Below are 21,892 nucleotides of genomic sequence, written 5' to 3'. Positions count from 1 at the left end.
CACCAACCTCCACTATTGGTGCAGAATTCAGCACACAAGCAACATGTCAGGTACTATATGTGCAGAACTTGAGTGTCTAAAGCCACAACCAGCAAAAAGATGTGAACAGCTAGCCAACTGGAGTTTGTCTGGATGGAGTAAATTGCAGGATCTGGAGCCTGAGCAACTGGTGAGCTATCAAACACTTTCCATGAACATTTTCATTTGGTTGGAAGCCCATATCTTTGGGTTGAAAACCCAAACCCTGTCTTAATTTACCTAATCTTGCAATTCTGCACAAGAGGGTGCATGATCCTATTAAATTAACTGCTCTAGTTCACTTTATTATAGCTATCAAAGGACTGTTCCATATTGATGTTAAACCAAGAGAGAGGGAAACATTTAATTTTTGTCATTTTTAGTGTGAATTAATTAGTTATTTTTGTAATCTCATATTTATATCAAGCTTCAAAAGGTACCTCTCTTGTTTTATAGGTTGTTTCTCATTCACAGCCCATCCAGGATAGAACAGCTCACCTTTGCTTCTTAGTCCTATGGCCCAAAATTGAACTGTTAAATCCCAGGACACCCTATAATGCAAAAGAAGTACCATCAGGGAACCATATAAATAAACTTTAACAATCTGAACATCAATATGGCTTTGATTAATATTTTCAAATAGTTGAGATTCATAATGTGTAAAATTGGGCCAAGACTGTATATGTCAAATATATTTGGCAGAAATGGCCAAATTTTCAAAGATTTCTTCAAATTTATCCACAAATTTTGTGGATATAAACAGATGTGTCTCTAAAGCCTGCATGTGCACTCAGAAATCAGGTAGACAGAAAGTTAAAAGAGAAGAAGGAAGAAAAAAACCTAAGAGACTATAGTAATGAGGGACACATAAGAACCTAGATACATAAGCAGAAAGGAGTGAAAAAAATGTAGAGAAGGAAAAGTTATTCAAGGCCTTAGCTGTGAGAAAAAGATGTCTGAACTTGATGAGGAAGATAAATATATACCAGAGCAAGACTTGGTTTTCTCTTGCACTTTTCATCCACATATTTTGTTAATAAAATGGTATAGAGCAATAACATTGTGTAAATGCTATATAGATTGCCCTCTTAAGTATCAGCTCAGCCAGTCACATGCAGTTTAGCTGTGATCACCCTGCATGGATTTCTTCACAATGTCCACAGTGGATTTTGGAGCTGTATTTTCTATACATCTGGCATCAAGTAAATGGGAAATAGATGAATCGTTATTTATACATAGGACATCCCAGACATGAACAAACATCTTGCCTGCAATGCACATGCCATCTCACATAAGAAAGGACTAATATACTCAACTAAATATTCATGGCCCTGCACAATTATACTCTTGCCTACATCTTTGTTCTCTTGCCTCTTACTCTGTCTTTTGCTGCCTATGCAAACATGATTAAAACAGGGTCTCCCTTAGTTATGATGCCTGGATTGCATCAGCCAAATACCAGAGATAAATAGGGAACCTCAGTTGGTTCTCGTCTTAGCTTCATCCTTTTTCCTTCAGATTCTTCCTCCCTGACACACACTACAAGGTTCAGTTCCAAAATCTACATAATATGCCCTGGTAATTGTTTGTTATAGAAAAATGAATTTTAAACAGCTGGCCTACCCCTGCTCCTTTGACATTGTTGTGCTCAGGACAGGCAATTAGAATCATAGAATATCAGGGTTGGAAGAGAACTCAGGAGGTCATCTAGTCTAACCCCCTGCTCAAAGCAAGACCAATCCCCAACTAAATCATCCCAGCCAGGGCTTTGTCAAGCTGGACCTTAAAAACCTCTAAGGAAGGAGATTCCACCACCTCCCTAGGCAACCCATTCCAGTGCTTCACCACCCTCTTAGTGAAAGAGATTTTTCTAATATCCAACCTAAACCTCCCCCACTGCAACTTGAGACCATTAGTCCTTCTTCTGTCACCTGCTACCACTGAGAACAGTCTAGATCCATCCTTTTTGGAACCCCCTTTCATGTAGTTGAAAGCAGCTATCAAATCCTCCCTCATTCTTCTCTTCTGCAGACTAAACAATCCCAGTTCCCTCAGCTGCTCCTCATAAGTCAGGTACTCCAGCTCCCTAATCATTTTTGTTGCCCTCCACTGGACTCTTTCCAATTATCTCACATCCTTCTTGTAGTGTGGGGCCCAAAACTGGACACAGTACTCCAGATGAGGCCTCACCAATGTCGAATAGAGGGGAATGATCACGTCCCTCGATCTGCTGGCAATGCCCCTAGTTATACAGCCCAAAATGCCGTTAGCCTTCTTGGCAACAAGGGAACACCGTTGACTCATATCTAGCTTCTCGTCCTCTGTAACGCCTAGGTCCTTTTCGGCAGAACTGATGCCTAGCCACTCGGTCACTAGTCTGTAGCAGTGCATGGGAATCTTCCGTCCTCAGTGCAGGTCTCTGCACTTGTCCTTGTTGAACCTCATCAGATTTCTTTTGGCCCAATCCTCTAATTTGTCTAGGTCCCTCTGTATCCTATCCCTACCCTCCAGCATATCTACCACTCCTCCCAGTTTAGTGTCATCTGCAAACTTGCTTAGAGTGCAGTCCACGCCATCTCCAGATCATTAATGAAGATATTGAACAAAACCAGCTCCAGGACCGACCCTTGGGGCACTCCACTTGATATTAGCTGCCAATTAGACATGGAGCCATTGATCGCTACCTGTTGAGCCCAACTTTCTATCCACCTTATAGTCCATTCATCCAGCCCATACTTTAACTTGCCGGCCAGAATACTGTGGGAGACTGTTTCAAAAGCTTTGCTAAAGTCAAGGAATAACATGTCCACCGCTTTCCTCTCATCCACAGAGCCAGTTATCTTATCATAGAAGCAATTAGGTTAGTCAGGCATGACTTGCCCTTGGTGAATCCATGCTGACTGTTCCTGATCACTTTCCTCTCCTCTAAGAGCTTCAGAATTGATTCCCTGAGGACCTGCTCCATGACTTTTCCAGGGACTGAGGTGAGGCTGACTGGCCTGTAGTTCCCCAGATCCTTCTTCTTCCCTTTTTTAAAGATGGGCACTACATTAGGCTTTTTCCAGTCATCCGGGACCTCCCCCGATCACCATGAATTTTCAATGACTCTGCAATCACATCCACCAACTCCTTTAGCACCCTCGGATGCAGTGCATCTGGCCCCAAGGACTTGTGCTCGTCCAGCTTTTCTAAATAGTCTTGAACCACTTCTTTCTCCAGAGAGGGCTGGTCATCTCCTCCCATGCTGTGCTGCCCAGTGCAGCAGTCTGGGAGCTGACCTTGCTAGCGAAGATAGAGGCAAAAAAAGCATTGAGTACATTAGCTTTTTTCCACATCCTCTGTCACTAGGTTGCCTCCCTCATTCAGTAATGGGCCCACACATTCCCTCACTTTCTTCTTGTTGCTAACATACCTGAAGAAACTCTTCTGGTTACTCTTAACATCTCTTGCTAGCTGTAACTCCAAGTGTGATTTGGCCTTCCTGATTTCACTCCTGCATACCTGAGCAATATTTTTATGCTCCTCCCTGGTCATTTGTCCAAGCTTCTACTTCTTGTAAGCTTCTTTTTTGTGTTTTAGATCAGCAAGGATTTCACTGTTAAGCCAAGCTGGTTGCCTGCCATATTTACTATTCTTTCTACACATTGGGATGGTTTGTTCTTGCAACCTCAATAAGGATTCTTTGAAATACAGCCAGCTCTCCTATTTTCCCAGGGGATCCTGCCCATCAGTTCCCTGAGAGAGTCAAAGTCTGCTTTTCTGAAGTCCACAGTCCGTATTCTGCTGCTCTCCTTTCTTCCTTGTGTCAGGATCCTAAACTTGACCATCTCATGGTCACTGCCTTCCAGGTTCCCATCCACTTTTGCTTCCCCTACTAATTCTTCCCTGTTTATGAGCAGCAGGTCAAGAAGAGCTCTGCCCCTAGTTGGTTTCTCCAGCACTTGCACCAGGAAATTGTCCCCTACACTTTCCAAAAACTTCCTGGATTGTCTGTGCACCTGTGTATTGCTCTCCCAGCAGATATCAGGGTGATTAAAGTCTCCCATGAGAACCAGGGTCTGCGATCTAGTAACTTCTGCTAGTTCCTGGAAGAAAGCCTCGTCTACCTCATCCCCCTGGTCTGGTGGTCTATAGCAGACTCCCACCATGACATCCTCCTTGTTGCTCACACTTCTAAACTTAATCCAGAGACTCTTGGTTTTTCTGCATTTTCATACCAGATCCCTGAGCAGCCATACTGCTCTCTTACATACATTGCAACTCCCCCACCTTTTCTGCCCAATCTGTCCTTCCTGAACAGTTTATATCCATCCATGACAGTACTCCAGTCACGTGAGTTATCCCACCAAGTCTCTGTTATTCCAATCACATCATAGTTCCTCGACTGCCAGGACTTCTAGTTCTTCCTGCTTGGTTCCCAGGCTTCTTGCATTTGTGCTTCTTCTAGCTCAGTGGTTCTCAACCTGTTTATCATTGTGGGCTGTATATGTGGCCCACAATGTGTTATGTGGGCTGCATCCAATACAACCTGTATGGCCCTGAGGCTGTCACATGGGCCGCAGCTGTGTGCTGATTGGGCCACAGGTTGAGAACCACTGCTCTAGCTGGATGGAGGGAGACAGCTAACCTTTTTCCTGCTGAACTCTGGATGATGGGGCAAATCTAGCACAGGGACAGAGAGGAGGCAGCTTGTGCTTTTCTTATTCAGAGATAGCTAGTTGCTTGGTTTGCTTCCTGCGGCAAAGATGCCCTAGCTTTTGCTCTTGTTGCAATGGATTCAAAATCCCTGGGGTGCAAGACTGTTCTTGCCACACCTTCCCAAGCTCCTATTTGTATTACTCCCATTTAAAGAGGAGAAAATGAAATGAGAGAATGCATATGGGCAGGATGTACCTGAGAAAGCTAAGAGAATATGTTTAACTGTTGAACTAAAAAGATGCAACTCTTGCATTACTTTTGCAAGACATTACTTGGGCTTTATTCTGCTTGCAGCCTAGTGCTCTATGTCAAAGTAAGGTTATGGAGATGTTTCCTGTTTGGTTTTGTTACTTCCATCTTCTTTTTCTAATGCTCTAGAGTGGTGGTAAATTCACATGGCTTTTTGTCATTTCTCTAAAGCAAATGAATATGAATTCAAATATAGACTACAAAAGCAGCACATGCTGACTAAATGCCAAGAGTCCTGAGAAATGAAATTAATCAAAACAGTATGATTCACTGCTTGGTATTCAATAGTACATCAGCTTCAAGCACATTATTATACTCATATAAAGAAACAACAAAGTAGTAGGGAAAAGGTTTTTAATTCTTCTATTTTTAACAAATAAAGCTCAACCTCATTGAACACGAATGAATGAATTCAAAATGAATCTCAAATCTTATTGGTATTGGGCTGAAAGCCAGCAGATCCTGTTCTTTCTTCCAAACTGGAGCGACTAGCAGTCTGGCTTTTGAAAGTGGAAGCCCTTTTGAAAGTGCAGAGGCTTGAGAAAACCCAGCTGCTAGTTCCATAAAGGGGCTTTTCTCAAAAACATGAGCTATCAGATGAATGAAGAGAGAAGCAGGGTGGTGGTACTGGAAAAGCCATAACAGCTTTTTCAAAACTGTAAGTACAAGTGGCAATAGCTGTTGAACATACAAGGGATTCAAGGGACTGTTGTGACCTTGCAACAGCCTGCAATACTTTCCTGATGACAGGCTCGTCAGTGATCGACTGCGGAATTTTTGAGGTGAGAGGCCATTATTCATTACAGTGCTGAAAAAGGTATCTCCCAGTTCCTAAGATTAAACAACAAGACCTGAGCAAATAGTGCAACAAATTATTCACAAATCATTCAAATTTCAAAACAAATTCATGTTGTAATAGTTGATGCCCTATGAAGAGTCGGAAGCATGAGAATCTGTGCATCCAAGAGCAGAGGATAGAAATGCCAGGAGCTGGAGAATCACCGGGGGGCAGCAAGAGAGTCTGCCGGGTGGGGAAACTGAGGCAGGGTCAGGGTCCAGGTCCAGTAAAGGCTCAGATAAAACCCTGTCACAGTTACTTTTATGTCTAATCATAACAGCTTAGCCTTCCAATTAAAAACATCCAATACCCAAAGCAATACTCAAAATGAAGAGTTTGTGGGCAGTTCACAGAAGAGTAAAAAACCAATTAACTGAAAATTTTTGACCAATAAACCTGGACAGCATGATCTGTTCAGACAACATGGGAACAGAAAAAAAAAGGTTAAAATTTTTTTTGGTGTAAATAGTTCACACAGCTCTAGTGTCAGGTTTATGCAGTTGAGACCAGCTGGTGATTTGGATAGTGAATAGCTCTGATCTGCTGTTTAAACTGAGATACAGTAATTCAGGACAGGCAGCATAGGTCCTGCTTGGGTTTTAGATTTGTTCCAGACAAGACACTAGCTGTGAATTACTGAAGCTATAATTCACATCTTGTATATGTTTGATTGCTTAATTACACAGTTACATCATCATTTACAGGTAATGAAGTTCTTTAACTGCTCTTTTCAAATTGAACATGTGACATGAAACAAATAAAAATGCACAGGTTGGATTTATTTTAATAGCTGCATTGTAGCACATTTAAAAATACATGTGATATGTGTTGATTGGACATAATCAGCAAGATAGGCCTGATTCTGAATTCACCCATTTTACAGTAGGTTAGCTCTATTGACTTCAGTGAAGTTATTCCTGATTTACAATAATATAAGTGGGGTCAGAATCGGGCCCAATAAGTGCATTTATCTGAAGTTATCACATGTATATAGCTTTATGCATTGAAATAAGCACAACTATGTATTTTTTTATTGAGTGAAACTCCAAATATAGGCACCCACATGTGTAAGTGATGCCATATTATACAATTGATTCTTATTAGTAATAAGTTATACAAATACTGGACATTGTTAAACAAAAACCTAAGCAACAGACTAGCTTAAAAGTTAAATATGGAACACCAGTAACTTCCCATCTGCAAAGTCTCTACGATTGAACTATTAAGACTTTGAATTCCTCAAATGAACAAAAAACTATGTTCACTGTATTAAAAATGTGCCAGGATACTAACCTTTGCATTCAGAAGAGGTGTCTCTCAAGCCTTGGCATAGTCCTTGTATTTAATAAACTTTGTCTTCCCAACAATGTACTGATTTGTTCAAACAGAATGTCATTATCTTAAACTATTAAAATTATTTTTAAACCAAAATGTTCTTGGCCAATATTCATTTTAACTTCATCTCTTCCTTTGGGAAAAGAATTTCTGTAATATTTTTTAATAGCTGACTTTCTACTCTACTAGTTAAACCCTTTGCTGTTGCTTTAAATGAATGTTTCCCAGAGGTAGCAATACAATTTTAGGATGTGCAGTAAGACGTGTACCATATTTTTAGCAACGTTTGCTTGATATTTGCTTTTTTCTGACACTATGTAATTGAGGTGTGACAAGCTGGTTGAAAATTTTATACTAAAAGGCTTTGTTGACAGATATTTGTTTTCTTGACTAGATGGAAATTTTCACCACAATTAAAATCATTTTTGGGTTTTCTTTGAATTTTTAAAAAAACTATTTAATAAACTGAACTTTTTATTTTTTTATGTAAATGAAAAAATTCACTTCCACTGACAATTTTTTTGCCAGGAACAGGGACAGTCCTTTGCCAATAAGGTTGAGGTGTGAGTTAGAGTCACAAAAGGTTTACTCCTTTTACGTGGAAAGGTACATGTAGAATCATAGAATATCACGGTTGGAAGGGACCTCAGGAGGTCATCTAGTCTAACCCCCTGCTCAAAGCAGGACCAATTCCCAACTAAATCATCCCAGCCAGGGCTTTGTTAAGCCTGACCTTAAAAACTTCTAAGGAAAGAGATTCCACCACCTCCCTAGGTAACCCATGACTGCTTCTTGGAGCAGTCAGTCCTGGAACCCATAAGAGGAGAGGTAATTCTTGATTTAGTCCTAAGTGGAGCACAGGATGTGGTCCAAGAGGTGAATATAGCTGGACTGTTTGGTAATAGTGACTATAATATAATTAAATTTAACATCCTTGTGGTGGGGAAAACACTACAGCAGCCCAACACTGCAGCATTTAATTTCAGAAAGGGGAACTACACAAAAATGAGGAGGTTAGTTTAATAGAATTTAAAAGTTAAAGTGTCAAAGTGAAATCCCTGCAAGCTGCATGGAAACTTTTTAAAGACATCATAATAGAGGCTCAACTTAAATGCATACCCCAAATTAAAAAGCATAGTAAGAGAACAAAAAATGTGCTACCATGGCTAAACAACAAAGTAGAAGAAGCAGTGAGAAGCAAAAAGGCATCCTTTAAAAAGTGGAAGTTAAATCCTAGTGAGGAAAATTGAATGGAGCATAAACCCTGGGAAATGAAATGTAAAAATATAATTAGGAAGGCCAAAAAATAATTTGAAAAACAGCCAAAGATTCAAAAAGTAATAGGATTTTTTTTTTTAAGCAGGAAGCCTGCTAATCAACCAGTGGGGCCACTGGACGATCAAGATGCTAAAAGAACACTCAAGGACAATAAGGCCATTGAGGAGAAACGAAATGAATTCTTTGCATTGGTCTTCATGGCTGAGGATGTGAAGGAGATTCCCAAACCTGAACCATTCTTTTTAAGTGACAAATGGGGAGGGGGGGGGGGAAACTGTCACAGATTGATGTGTCATTAGAGGAGGTTTTGGAACAAATTGATAAACTACATAGTAATAAGTCACCAGGACCAGATGGTATTCACGCAAGAGTTCTGAAGGAACTCAAATGTGAAATTGCACGACTACTAATTGTAGTCTGTAACCTATCATTTAAATCAGCTTCTGTACCAAATGACTGGAGGACAGCTGATGTACACCAATTTTTAAAAAGGGGCTCCAGAGGTGATCCCAGCAATTACAGGCCGGTTAGCCTGACTTCAGTACCAGACAAACTGATTGAAATTATAGTAAAGAACAAAACTGTCAGACACATAGATTAACAATTTGTTGGGGAAGAGTCAACATGGTTTTCAGAATGGAGAGAGGTAAATAGTGGTGTTCCCCAGGGGTCTGTACTGGGACCAGTTCTATTCAATATATTCATAACTGATCTGGAAAAAGGGGTAGACAGTGAGGTGGCAAAATTTGCAGATGATACAAAACTGCTCAAGATAGTTAAGTCCCAGGCAGACTGTGAAGAGCTACAAAAGGCTCTCTCAAAACTGGGTGACTGGGCAACAAAATGGCATATTCAGTGTTGATAAATGCACAGTAATGCACATTGGAAAACATAATCCCAATTAAACATATAAAATGATGGGGTCTAAATTAACTGTTACCACTCAAGAAAGAAATCTTGGAGTCATGGATAGTTCTCTGAAAACATCCACTCAATGTGCAGCAGCAGTCAAAAAAGCAATCAGAATGTTGGGAAAGGGATAGATGATGATAGAAAATATCATATTGCCTCTATATTAATCCATGGTACACCCACATCTTGAATACTGCATGCAGATGTGGTCGCCCCAGCTCAAAAAAGATATATTGGAATTGGAAAAGGTTCAGAAAAGAGCAACAAAAATGATTAGGGGTATGGAACGGCTGCCATATGAGGAGAGATTAATAAGACTGGGACTTTTCAACTTGGAAAAGAGATGACTAAGGGGGGATAAGATAGAAGTCTATAAAATCATGCCTGGTGTGGAAAAAGTAAATAAGGAAGCGTTATTTACTACTTCTCATAACACAAGAACTAGGGGTCACCAAATGAAATTAATAAGCATCAGGTTTAAAACAAACAAAAGGAAGTATTTCTTCACCCAATGCAGTCAGTCTGTGAAACTCCTTGCCAGAGGATGTTGTAAAGGCCAATGAGGTTGACATATATAGACAAATATAGTGCTCTTTCTTGTACAAGAGGACAGGAAATACTCCACAGGTCATTTTTACGGTGTGCCTCTCCCAAAAGTGCTTCCCCATTCTATCTCATGGTATGTCTGCACTGCAATGGAAGGTGTGATTGTAGCTCATGTAGGCACACCCATACTAGCGTTAATCTAGCTAGCATGCCTAAAAACAGAAGCGAAGACACAGCAGCATGGGCTGCAACATGGGCTAGCAAGGTGAATATTTGCCTGGGGTTCTGGAGAGTCTTGTGCAACCTGCACTAGAATCTGTGTTGCCGTGTTTTCACGGCTATCTTTAGCCACACTAGCCAGGGTATATGTTTCTGTCCCTGGTGAAAAACCTAAAGATTACAAACTGGAAGAGTGCCTGAAGAGATCACTGGGGCATTGACTTCTCTATTAGAGTATGTCTACACTGCAGTTGAAAGTGTGATTGCAGCTCGGGTGAAGTATACCCATGCTAGTATTAATCCTAGCTAGCATGGCTAATGATAACAGTGAAGACACAGGTAAGGTTGTGCAAGCCTGTCCAGGACCCCAGATACATAGTTGTGTTGCTAACCCACACCACCGTCCATGCTGTTGGGTCTTCACTTCCTTTTTTAGCCCTGCCTGCTAGAGCTATGCCTACTTGAGCTACAGTTGCACCTTTTATTGTAGTGTAGATGAGTCAGTGTCCCAGTACTCTCTTCAGGCACTCTTCCTCCATTCTTCAGGAAACAGAAACCACGTAATTTAGGCCTGGTCTACACTAAGAAGGGGGTTCGAATTAGGGTACGCAAATTCAGCTACGTGAATAGCGTAGCTGAATTCGAAGTACCCTAGTTCGACCTACTCACCCGTCCAGACGCGGCGGGGTCGAACTCCGCGGCTCCCCCGTCGACTCCGCCAACTCCTTCTGCCGAGGTGGAGTACCGGAGTCGACCGCGGCGCTTCCGGAGTTCGAACTATCGCGTCTAGATCAGACGCGATAGTTCGAACTCCAAAAAGTCGAACTCTCCGCATCGAACCGGCAGGTAAGTGTAGACGTACCCTTAGTGGCCAATCACCCAGCTTGAATAGCAAACTCTGAAAATCAATAATTTGAAGCCAAGTACCAGAGGGGTAGCTGTGTTAAATCTGTAATTAGAAAAACAATGAGGAGTCCAGTGGCACCTTAAAGACTAACAGATTTATTTGGGCATAAGATTTCCTGGGTAAAAAAAACCCATTTCTTCCGATGCATGGAGTGAAAAAAAGATGCATCTGAAGTGGGGTATTTTACCCACAAAAGCTTATGCCCCAATAAATCTGTTAGTCTTTAAGGTGCCACCGGACTCCTAATAATTTGAAGGAGCACTTGTTATGAACACTTCATAAATAAAATGTGCAGATAAGGATTAACTGTTCTTCTTCTTGTGTCCTAGTCACAAATTAGATATTTTTCCAGCAATGGTTGTTGATCAGCTGTTGATCAACTATAAATAAGACTAAGATTTTGTCATGGTTATTTTTAGTAAAGGTCACGGACAGATCACGGGCAATAAACAAAAATTCATGGAAGCTGTGACCTGTCTGTGACTTTTGCTACTGCGTCTCCATGGTTTCTCCTGCCACCATGGTGGCTAGGAGCTGCGGGGTTCCCCCCTCTGCCCGCGGCGGGAGCTGCAGGGTGACCATATTTCCTAAGGAGAAAATGGGACACCCCCAGCGGCTTGCCAGAGGCGTCCCCCACAAGGCTGTTGCCTGTTGCTAGAACCCTGAGGAGGGCCCCCTCAGGAGTCTGTCACCTGTCGCTGGAATCTTGCAGGGGGCACCAGTCGCTGCTGTTGCCTGTCTCTGGAACCCTGCCAGGGCCCTGCTGGCTGCCAGCTCCAGAGTCCCACAGCCCCTGGGGCTGAAGCAGAGAATGTCATGGAGGTCTCTGGAAATCACTGATTCCGTGACTTCTGTGACATAAACGTAGCCTTGACTATAAATAATCAAACAAATTCATGCTTATGAGTAAGGTTAAGATTTTGTCACTGTTATTTTCAGTAAAAGTCACGGACAGGTCACAGGAAATAAAAATTCATGGAAACCTGTGACCTGTCCATGACTTCTACTAAAAATAATGGAAGGGAGGGCTGACTGAAGCCAAAGGGAGGGGGGGGGAGGGAGAGCCCGCCCCCACTGTGTGGGAGGGTGTCCAGCATGCTCCAGGGCCCTTGCCACAGCTCCAGTGGCTCAGAGCTCTGGGGTCCCCTCATTGCCTGCAGTGGCTGATGGCTCCAGGTTCCCCCCGCCACATAGGGTCTGAAGCGGAAAATGTCACAGAGGTTTCTGAAAGTCACAAAATCCATGTGGACAAAAAAGGGCTAAATAAGAATAAATTTTCCTATAGGGGGTGGATCTGTCTATTCATAGCAGTAACAGTTGGTGGTGAATGTCATTTAGTTCAGTCTTTCACATATATCTACATCTACACATTTGATCTCCTCTAGAGAACTCTGCTTCTTTCCACTGAACAAGACCAGGCAACAATCTTTTCAAGGAGTCACAGACTTGTTGGTTTAGTAAAGGAACAAAAAGATCCAACACTCTTTGCTTAAAACAACTATTCAAAGAAACCAAAAACATAATTTGAAAGGAAAGTAACTCCCTGCATGCTCTTTGATGAAAGACAGGATAGAGTCAACTCTATATATTTCCAAATAAACTGTCCAAAGATATTTACCTTTATAAACTTTAATTTATGGCTGTTTTAGCAGTGAAAGTGTGCTGGATCTTTTTGTTCAGCTAGTGGTTTAATAAATGGCCCTTCTAACATTGGAGCTTCATTTATTAACTTTAATGACTATGTCTATGGAGTTGCAATTAGAGTAATCTCTTCCTGCTTATTGCCTTTAAAAATGCACTAGGCGATTCAGTTGAAAATAAATTCTGGAACCCAGAATAGCAAAAAAGAAAATAATTTGTGAATTTGACAATACTAGTATAAATGGACCAGGGAAAGTACAGGAGGGGACTCTAGTGTTGTCCATTTACTGGGCTTGATCCACCCCTGCTCCAATGGGGCAGCTACATCAGCAGTGGCATTATCTCAGGATTAAGGTAGGTAGTTGTAACAGGTTGCACCAGGGAAGCTGTTTTAATGATCTCTACAGGAGTACCACCACTATAGTCTCTGGGGATGCACTAAATCTTCATATCTTTTAGATGTTTTGTCCCTGCACTTTCCTGCATGACTGGCTTCTCCTACATCCTGGGCTGTTCTTCGACTTTAGGCCCTTCCCAACGTCCATACGAGCACTGTGAATTATGCTTAGAATTTCTGATCTCATATTGTGTAGTATTATGACAAGGTGTCCTTTGTTCAGAATCCCATTATATGTAACAATTTCACCTCTATAGTACCAATATGTTTTATTATTTGGTGGTGCCTGGGCTGTTTCTGTGGGCCATCTATCTAGTATTATGCTCTCTTCATCTGAAACACTGAGTAATCTTGTACTCATTTGAATGTCAGGTTTTGTTTCAGTAATGGGTAGTACTTGAATTAGACATACCGATACTTCAAACTCCTTTTCCTACAGCTCTTTGCTTTTACTATTTATAAATATTCTTGAGCATATTCACTAGAAGCTCCAACATGAAATTCACCTTTGTTCATTTTTTTCCAGTGTCACAAACCTATCTGTTGTAGAACCTTGTTTTGCATATTTATAAAGTGGCTCAAAAACAACTATTTCTGCATCAGAGCATAGTCCTCCAGCTGTATGTCCATAAGCATATGTATTTTGATTTGGTATTTCTTTGCAATTTGTACTGAAAGTGAATGGTTGCTTTTATTGAATGCTGTCGCTGTACCTCCTATGTGGGAAATCTTTGCATTGTGTTGTAATTGCCTTCACATATATTGCAGATAAATATGGTGTTTGCCCCATAGTTACTTTTGTGTTGCGCCTTAGAATGCATTTTTAATTAGATGCACTTCCTTTTTCTCACTGCTCACTAATACTTCAATTTGGGAAGGACAATTTTCACCAGTCCAGCAAATATCAATGGTCGTGTGCAAAATAAAGTCTCTCTCTCACACAATAACATTACTTTGACTTAGTTATCAACTCTACTACAGGTAATTTGGTCTCTAATTAATCCATCTGTATGCTGGATCCATACCATTCTCCTTGGTCCATGGCCAGACACATCAGCTCTTTGGCCAGAGACTGCAAGCAACGCAGTTTAAAGTGGACACATGGCACCTCGTCAGAGATCTGATGCCTATCTTATTTTGGCAAAGCCCCAGTATGTAGTACAATGGTCCTGCTTCCTAAAGGGAAATTTTGCCACTAACTTCCATAGAAGCAGGATTTGGCTCAATGTGTAACAAAAACTCAGAATAAAGGATACAGATGAAAGAATAATGCAAAGAAGCTTAAAATAATGTTGGATAATTTCTTTTGCTTTAAAACATGCTCAATTATCTCTGCCTTATGAAACAGAATTTCTAATGAAATGTTTTGCTACCTTTGCTTTCAGTTACTTCTGATTTACACGGGTTTGAGCTCAATATCAAGTCTGCAGCAGCGAGTGTAAATTACTACCAGAGGTTTTTTTGGGATAATGATTAGAATTAAGTCTAAACAAGGGACACCTACTTCAAACCTTCCCTTCCTCCCACTTCCAATCTTTCCTTCCCATCCAATCCCAGTCCAGTTTCTCTCCTCCTCTTTCCCAGTCCCAGTCTCACCAGACACCTTGTCCCAATCTACTCCGTTCCTCCCACCTGGTCTGGCTTTTGTACACTATGTACTCCAGTCAGATGGCTTCCTCTTCCTCCTCCATGCTGCCTGGGTACCAGTGGGGTATGGGGGTCATTGAGAGCAGAGGACAGACAGGCTCTCTGTACCAGTGCCTGGTTTGGTTTCACCCATCCCCAGTCACTCTGTGGAGATGGCTGTATATGTAGCTAACTCACTGCCAGGAGCTGTGAGAAGATGGAACACGTGCTGTAACTTTGTGGGGATGGTGCATACACAGCACTGGGAGTTGTGAAAGGCTCAAGCATGCTCAGTGAGGACAAAATTCTTCAGAGAATTTTTTAAAGGCTTAGAATGTGGTCAAATTTGGGTGAATTTTCATAGGGACAACAAAAGTCACATTCCTGACACAAAGGCCAGCCCCTGCAAAATTTCAAATCCCTTCTATAATGCATGGCAGTTCAAAGAAAAGATCACCAGAATTTAGCATGGACAAAACAACATTTTCCCTGATCCTCATTCTCGGAAACAGTTGAACCATTTTGGCTGAAAAATTTCCAAAAATCCAGCCTGAGGCAGACACCTGGCATGGAAAATTTCAGTCCAAATAGTTAAAGTCTGGCAAAGAGCAGCTGGAAACAGGATCTTCTAATGGGAAGTATTGGACAACCTAAATAACAGTCAGCACTACCAGCCTAACCTAGAACACTGTTTCAGGCACACCGGCAGGAATATATTCACACACATAAAGCAGCTTCTCAAGTGCTTTGATTTGCCATTGTTTAAACTTTCAAGATCTTGATAACGTGCATTAATTAGCAATAGGGAAATGATAATGTAACAATAACTCAGCAAAGCTGGGATTCATTCTTGATTTGAATCTACTGGTGACACAAAGAAGAAAACTATTTCAGGTTAAATGAAAGCCACGAGAAGCTAACAAAAAATATTCTATACAATGATTTTTCCAGCTTTCCCATTTTAGGCCAGTGGAAATATTTATGAATCCAGGAGAGGTCTGACATTTGTAAAAAATTAGTTAAAACAGATGAGTGACACTGGCAAAGCTTATGAACTTTTACACCTCCAGATGTCTTGGGAAGGGTACTTGTTATAGTTGCACCTCTGACTAAATGAGCAGCACCTTTGATATAAAGGAACCTGGTCTTAAAAAAAACAGAGGTACAAAGAAATGCGGACAAGTTTCAGGTAATGCTAAAATAAGTTTTCCTTCTTGTTTAGTAGGGGGAAGAAAGGAAAAAAAGGAATAGAAAGAAAAGAGGAAAAACAATAAGATGAGAATGGGGGATGGGGAGGGGGAGAGAAAGGAATAGAGGGGACTGAGAGGAATAGCCGTTAGACATAGAATAGTAACAGGAATGACAAAGTGAAGGAAGGGGTAGAGAGTGCATGGAAAGAACCAGGGTTACAACAACAGTAAAAGATAACTCATTTTCTCCTTCTTTTGAGCTACTATAGTTCCTCTTTTTTTTGATAGTCGATATACTAATAGTTTGAGACTCTAACTTGTCAAAGACTCTCAAGAGGGAGTGGAGGTCTGTAATGGAAATCTAATAAAAAAAGTGAGTCTTAAGGAAGGATTTAAAGGAGGAGAGGGAGGTAGCACAGTGAACAGAATTGCGTATGTGTATGCCATTATCTGTCTGGTAGATAACAATTTGGACAGGTCAGCCAATAGTGATTTTAGCAGGATTAATGCTTCTTGGGGCTTTTTAAGAAACACCAGAGGATCTGGGCCTGGGAGAGGTCTTTAAAAACATAACAACCCCAAAACAAACTCCTGGATACCTGCACTTTTACTTTCTGGTGGTCCAGATAGTGACTGAACAGACTCTAATTGAACAAAGTACAATTAAGAAAATACTGAAAGTTAAAATAAAATTGGGAGAAATTTAATTATACAGAGAGTAATTCATGTGCAAAACAGTACTGAAGGCAGAGACAGAGGCTGCAACTGTCTGTGTGTGTGTGTGGTGGGGGGAGTATATTAAAATTGTAGACACTTAGAGGGGAAAAACACTACAGAGGACCAAAACAATATAGGTGAATTAATAAACTTAGATAGACCATATGATCTTCCTTGTAACCAAAATTATGTTACTATTATACACATTAAAAAGACAAGGTGGGTGAGGTAATATCTTTTAATGGACCAACATTGAAGCTGGTCTCTCTCACCAACAGAAGTTGGTCCAGTCAGAGATATTACCTCATCCACCTTGTCTCGCTAATATCCTGGGACCAACATGGCTATAACAACTTTTCATATGTTACCTATTGTGAGTCAATAAATGCCTCAAGTTAATTGACATTATAGTTAGGCTTGAGAGAATTCTATTTTTTATATAATTTTGATGGATATTGATTTTTTTTTAGATATTTATTGATTTAAATTTTCAGTTACAGGAAATTATGGGGGTGGGTCAGAAATTTTTAATGACAGCAGACATTCAGATTCAAAAAGTTAAAGCTTTAAAACTGTTAAAATATCAATTGTCAACATCATATGTCAAAATATACAAAGGCTAATTATACTACTATAAGACTTGTAATCATATAGACTGTCCTGATTTGCACTGGTATAGCTGTAAGTTTTGATGTATTGCAATATGAATTAGAAAATTTTCACTTTAGAAGTAAATGTATTTTAACTGATAGTAGAAATGATTTAAACAATAATTTGCATAGACATGTCTTGGGTATATATTTTTTAATTTCTTCCTTGCTGTTTTGAACTTAAAACAATAATGTGGAACAATAATTTGAAGTCTATTTTATTTTTTAATCTTTAAATTTATTGGGTGACTGACAATATAATAAGACTTTATTAAATCATACATTCCTCAAAGACTAGTTAAGATCACATGTTATGTACAATTATGGTCTGTATCACTCCAGGAATGATATCACACGAGACCAATACTGAATTTCTTGCATAACTACAGGTCACGTATTATGATGATATAATCTGTAAGGGCCTGACAAAAGGTGGCATTGTCCAGTGGAAACAGGTGTTTGACTGGTGACTTAGGAGACCTGGGTTCTACTTCTAGCTGTACCACTGAACTACTGGATGGCCTTGGGTATGTCACGTCACCTCCACATACCTCTTTCTGGGCAGGTGGGGCTTGTCAACCATGGAAGACAGTCCATCTAGAAGAATGAAAACTCTGATCTCAAATGAAGAATATCAGGCCTGACTAGCTGGTTTGCAAAAGTTGTGCCAATCACAGGTGCTATATGGATCTTCACCGGTGACACTGGCTAACGGGACAAAGGTGAAGGCCAAGCAAGTAGTCTGTTAGGGCTTGATCCAAAGCAAGCTTCAGGCAACAGGAGTTTTTCCATTGACATCAATGGGCATTAGATCCCTGGGCTATATAACCCCAGGAATGATATCACACAATGTCTATATTGCAATTCATTTCTTACATACCTTAAACTGCCACTGAAGTCAATGGGAGCTTAGCATATTGAGTAGTATCTTACCCCTAAGTAATCACACTATTTGCAGAAAGGATTGATTTAAATGGAACAACATGAGGAGTAAAGCACAGCTAAATATAAGCGAAGGTGGCAGAATCTAACTCTACGTGATTATGACATTTTAGTAAGTCAAGCATTTTGCTAAATCATTTTGTTTACAAAATATTTAATTTAGTTTCAGTGACTATAGACTTCAATAGTTACAATTTTATATAAGAAATGTGTATTTATTAAGGAATGGAGAAACTAAGAAGAAAATCTAATATATTGATCAATAAATAGAAAAACATATTCCAAATAGTACAGTACACATTCTTGCTTCCGGTTTTACAGTGTTTTCCTATGGCAAGGAGAGAACCAGTTGTTAATTCAGAGGGCTCACACACACCCTTTGGATTTATAAAATAGTCTAATGTCCCTAAGAAAACTTTTTCTATTTTCAATTACTTCTAAAGACATGAATAAGGTCACATAAAAGTTGTAATTCTATGGGGGCAGCTTTGCCCCAGTGGGTGTGTAGCAGTTTAAAATAGAATATTCAAATGAAATGAAAAAGCAGCCATTAAAAACAAAGTGTGACACAGAGATCACAGAAGGTCAGCTTAAAAACCATGATAAAAATTATTAGCATTTCAAGGAAACACTGAAATTAAAATCCATTTTGATCTTTAATGGAAGCCTGTCAACAATGTGTTGAATATGATGAGTGAGAATTATGGATGTCTAAACAAAAATTTGCCTTTCAAACAATAATACAAATGTTCAGTGCCAACACAGTGTAGTTACATCAAGCTAAGAAACTAAAGATATCTAAAATATTGATTACATTGAACTTCTGAAATTAACCTTTATGTTACAGGAGTCTCCATTAAGTATTTAAAGCAAGTAAAGACGTACCACTGGAGATATTCATTACAAACACAACCCCTTCCTTCAATACTTAAACATTGCCACTTATTTTTGAATTTCATTCTGTCTAATTCCTGTTAATATAAACCATCAAAAGAATAAGTGCAAAAACATTTAATACAATTCTAGCCCTGTTTGCAGCTAGCTAGACTGATAGTAAATTACGGTATATTATAATGCCAGAAATCCATCAAAGAACATGAGCTGTCACAAAGGATTGTTAAACTAAAATGCAGAATCATGCATATTTATTTTAAAAATCTGTTATTGAAGTTTATCACATATCTGTTTTGCAAAGTACTAAATAATATGAAAATGTTAGGTGTACTTACAATTTGTTCCAAAAATAAAGAATATGTAGAACCAGCAGCAAGATGTCATTTCTCTCACACAGCAGTCGAGTTAGTAAAAGTGAGCATATATTGTCTCCTAAATAGCACTCAAACCACAGTGATTGCTGTATGTTCTATTTCTGACTGCAACCTTCAGCAGAATACAAAGCAAGGTTCCTTCCCTTTCTTTGCTCCCTCACTTACTCTCCTTGCAGTCTCTCTCTCTGCCACTCTCTCTCTCCCCCAAGCAGTGTTAGGGGGAAAAGTTTCAGAGAACATACAGTCTCTTCTTGTTTACACTAAGGATCTTGTTTCTGTGTCCTGTGATAGACTAAGGCTGGGGTGTGTGCACTGACAGATATTTGCCCTGATCAGAGCCATTACACAGAATAATCAGTGCTCTAGATAATCATCAATGGAACTAGGGAGTTTTTAATTTTGTTATTGGGAGAGTATTAAAGGAAAATGGTCTCATTTAAATTAATCCCTTCTAAATTAAACATTTGTTACATCTTGGATAAAAGGTTAGAGGTTTTTTCTGGTAAGGGGAAGTAATATGTATAAAAACAAATCTCCTATTAGGAAGTCAATGATTAGCTAAAGTATAGTAATATAAACAGAATTTATTTCCTATAAAACAACATAATTTACTAAAATGAATATTTATTTATATTAATATAATTAAATACTGCTTTTGCATCTTTACCAATGCTAAACTAAATTACCTGGAAGGGTGAAGAAAACAGCCCCATTCAAACTTTTTTTTTTTTTTTTTTTACAGAGGAATTAACATTGCCACAGCTCCTAGAATGTATTTTCCTGCTACAGTAATTGCTTTTTCCTTATTTCACGTCTCTTGTGCTACTGCCCATAACAACATCCATTACAAGAGTCCCAAACCCCTTTAGCCTCCTCCATCAGTCTTGAAGCACTAAACCTTATCAGTAGACTTAGTTTGTTTCAGTAGTGCTATTCACTCTAAACACCATCTTGTTCCTCTATCTCATATACCTGCTTACACTAGGGGAAAAAAAAGGTGTGGTTCTAAAATGTGATAGCAAACACCTTTTGGCAGGCAAATTTTATTTTAACATCTGTTAGCTGGTTGAGGGGAACTGGAGGGGGGATTCCAGGGTTCATTCTCACCCCCCAAAGCCCAGAAAACTGAATAAGAAAGACTTTCATATTTTCCAGTTTCAAAAAATTTCAGAGCTGATACACCTCAGGGAGCCCTGGAATATAACTGGTAACTTGCCAGCTGTTGCACCGCCAGATATGAGAAAGGAAAGGCAATTGTGAGAAATTGTGTGTGTGTGTGAATGTGAATTTAGAGAACGTGAAAAATACTGATCATGTTGCAGAGTGAAGTCCACATTATTGCTATGGCAATTGTATTAATAAAATGCATATTATAAATTCTTGGTCCCTACATACCCAATATGAAACTCCCAACAGAGTTAACACAGAGAAGGTCTTATGCACAGAATCACATAAGGGCCAGATGCAGCAACCAGACTGTCATTAGTGGGACTGGATGGGTTACACAGTCTTGTCTGGTTGGGGACTAGCAGAAGAGCCGGTCCCCTTGCAAACTGAGTATAGTTACACTTGCATCAAAGAGCTGCACAAAAGGCAGGTTAACACCCAGGCTGCATGTTCCAGGGTTACTGATTTTGGGCAGAAGGGCTTCCAGTGTGGGAGGATAGGTGGAAGGATACTAGAACAGACAGTGAGCAGAGAATGTGAGACATACACTACATGCTGTTGTTCTGGCCACCTTTGTCCAAAGTATACAGGATTTGTGTACATTTTGGAAGTAAATAAATTAAACTACAAAATACACTGAGTTGGTCACCTATTTTTTGCCTCCCAGGAAACTGACCCACTACAAAGACCCCAAATCTACTGCCTTTCAGCAAAAGAGCAATATTATTTATCCACAAAGCAAGTACAACCCAGATATTTTCAGCATAAGTTTCCCACACTACCTTGTATCTGAACCTTTCCCTGAGGAGACCATCTCTCTGATTGAAAGAGTACTTTTGTCTCATGCCTACTTGCCAGTTAGCCACTTTTCTGAGGACTGCTAAGCAGGTGCCAATTAACATTATTTTTGATGGGGACACCTGTTCCCTGGGAACAATACTGAGACAAAAAACTAATTTTAGCTAGGCCACGAAAAAGGTATGATAGTAACAAATATTGACATATCTAAAGCTTTATATCACATCCCCAATCCCAAGAAACACCCAGTCTCTTTTAGAAATTACATTTCAGTAAACAAGCTACAGTGACATTGAAAAATATAGACATTGTGAACTTCAGAGAATAAAAGGGAGTGTTTGCATGCTCATGGTGCATGCAAACACACACCAGTTCTATCCCAATTTATCTTTTAAGAAATAATGGAGATTTAATAACAAAGTGTCAGATGGTAGCTAGCTCTCTGAAGGGGTCAGGGGACTAGCCTACCTCTGACAGGCTCTATAAGAGAATGAGG

At 39.9% G+C, this 21,892-nt stretch overlaps 1 protein-coding gene across 7 annotated transcripts in view; it reads right to left on the bottom strand.

Moving 5' to 3' along the window:
• RXFP1 (relaxin family peptide receptor 1) overlaps nucleotides 1-21,417 on the bottom strand; it is an 88,149-nt gene extending 66,732 nt beyond the window's left edge. For 2 of the 7 annotated variants that reach the window (XM_039541275.1, XM_039541277.1), the window contains exons 1-2: nucleotides 19,393-19,846; nucleotides 459-569 (exon numbers count right to left, since the gene is read on the bottom strand). The gene's annotated coding sequence lies outside the window, so the exon portion shown is untranslated. Of the gene's footprint in view, nucleotides 1-458; nucleotides 570-19,392; nucleotides 19,847-21,380 lie in introns of those variants that run through there. The other 5 variants (XM_039541280.1, XM_039541281.1, XM_039541274.1 and 2 more) reach the window with 4 other exon arrangements.
• Nucleotides 21,418-21,892: the final 475 nt, after the last annotated feature.

Source organism: Mauremys reevesii, linkage group 5, assembly GCF_016161935.1.
Source record: "Mauremys reevesii isolate NIE-2019 linkage group 5, ASM1616193v1, whole genome shotgun sequence".
In the NCBI taxonomy this organism is placed as follows: Eukaryota; Metazoa; Chordata; order Testudines; family Geoemydidae; genus Mauremys; species Mauremys reevesii.
The sequence above is the reverse complement of the archived record's forward strand: the minus strand, read 5'-3'. Positions and strand labels throughout refer to the sequence as shown.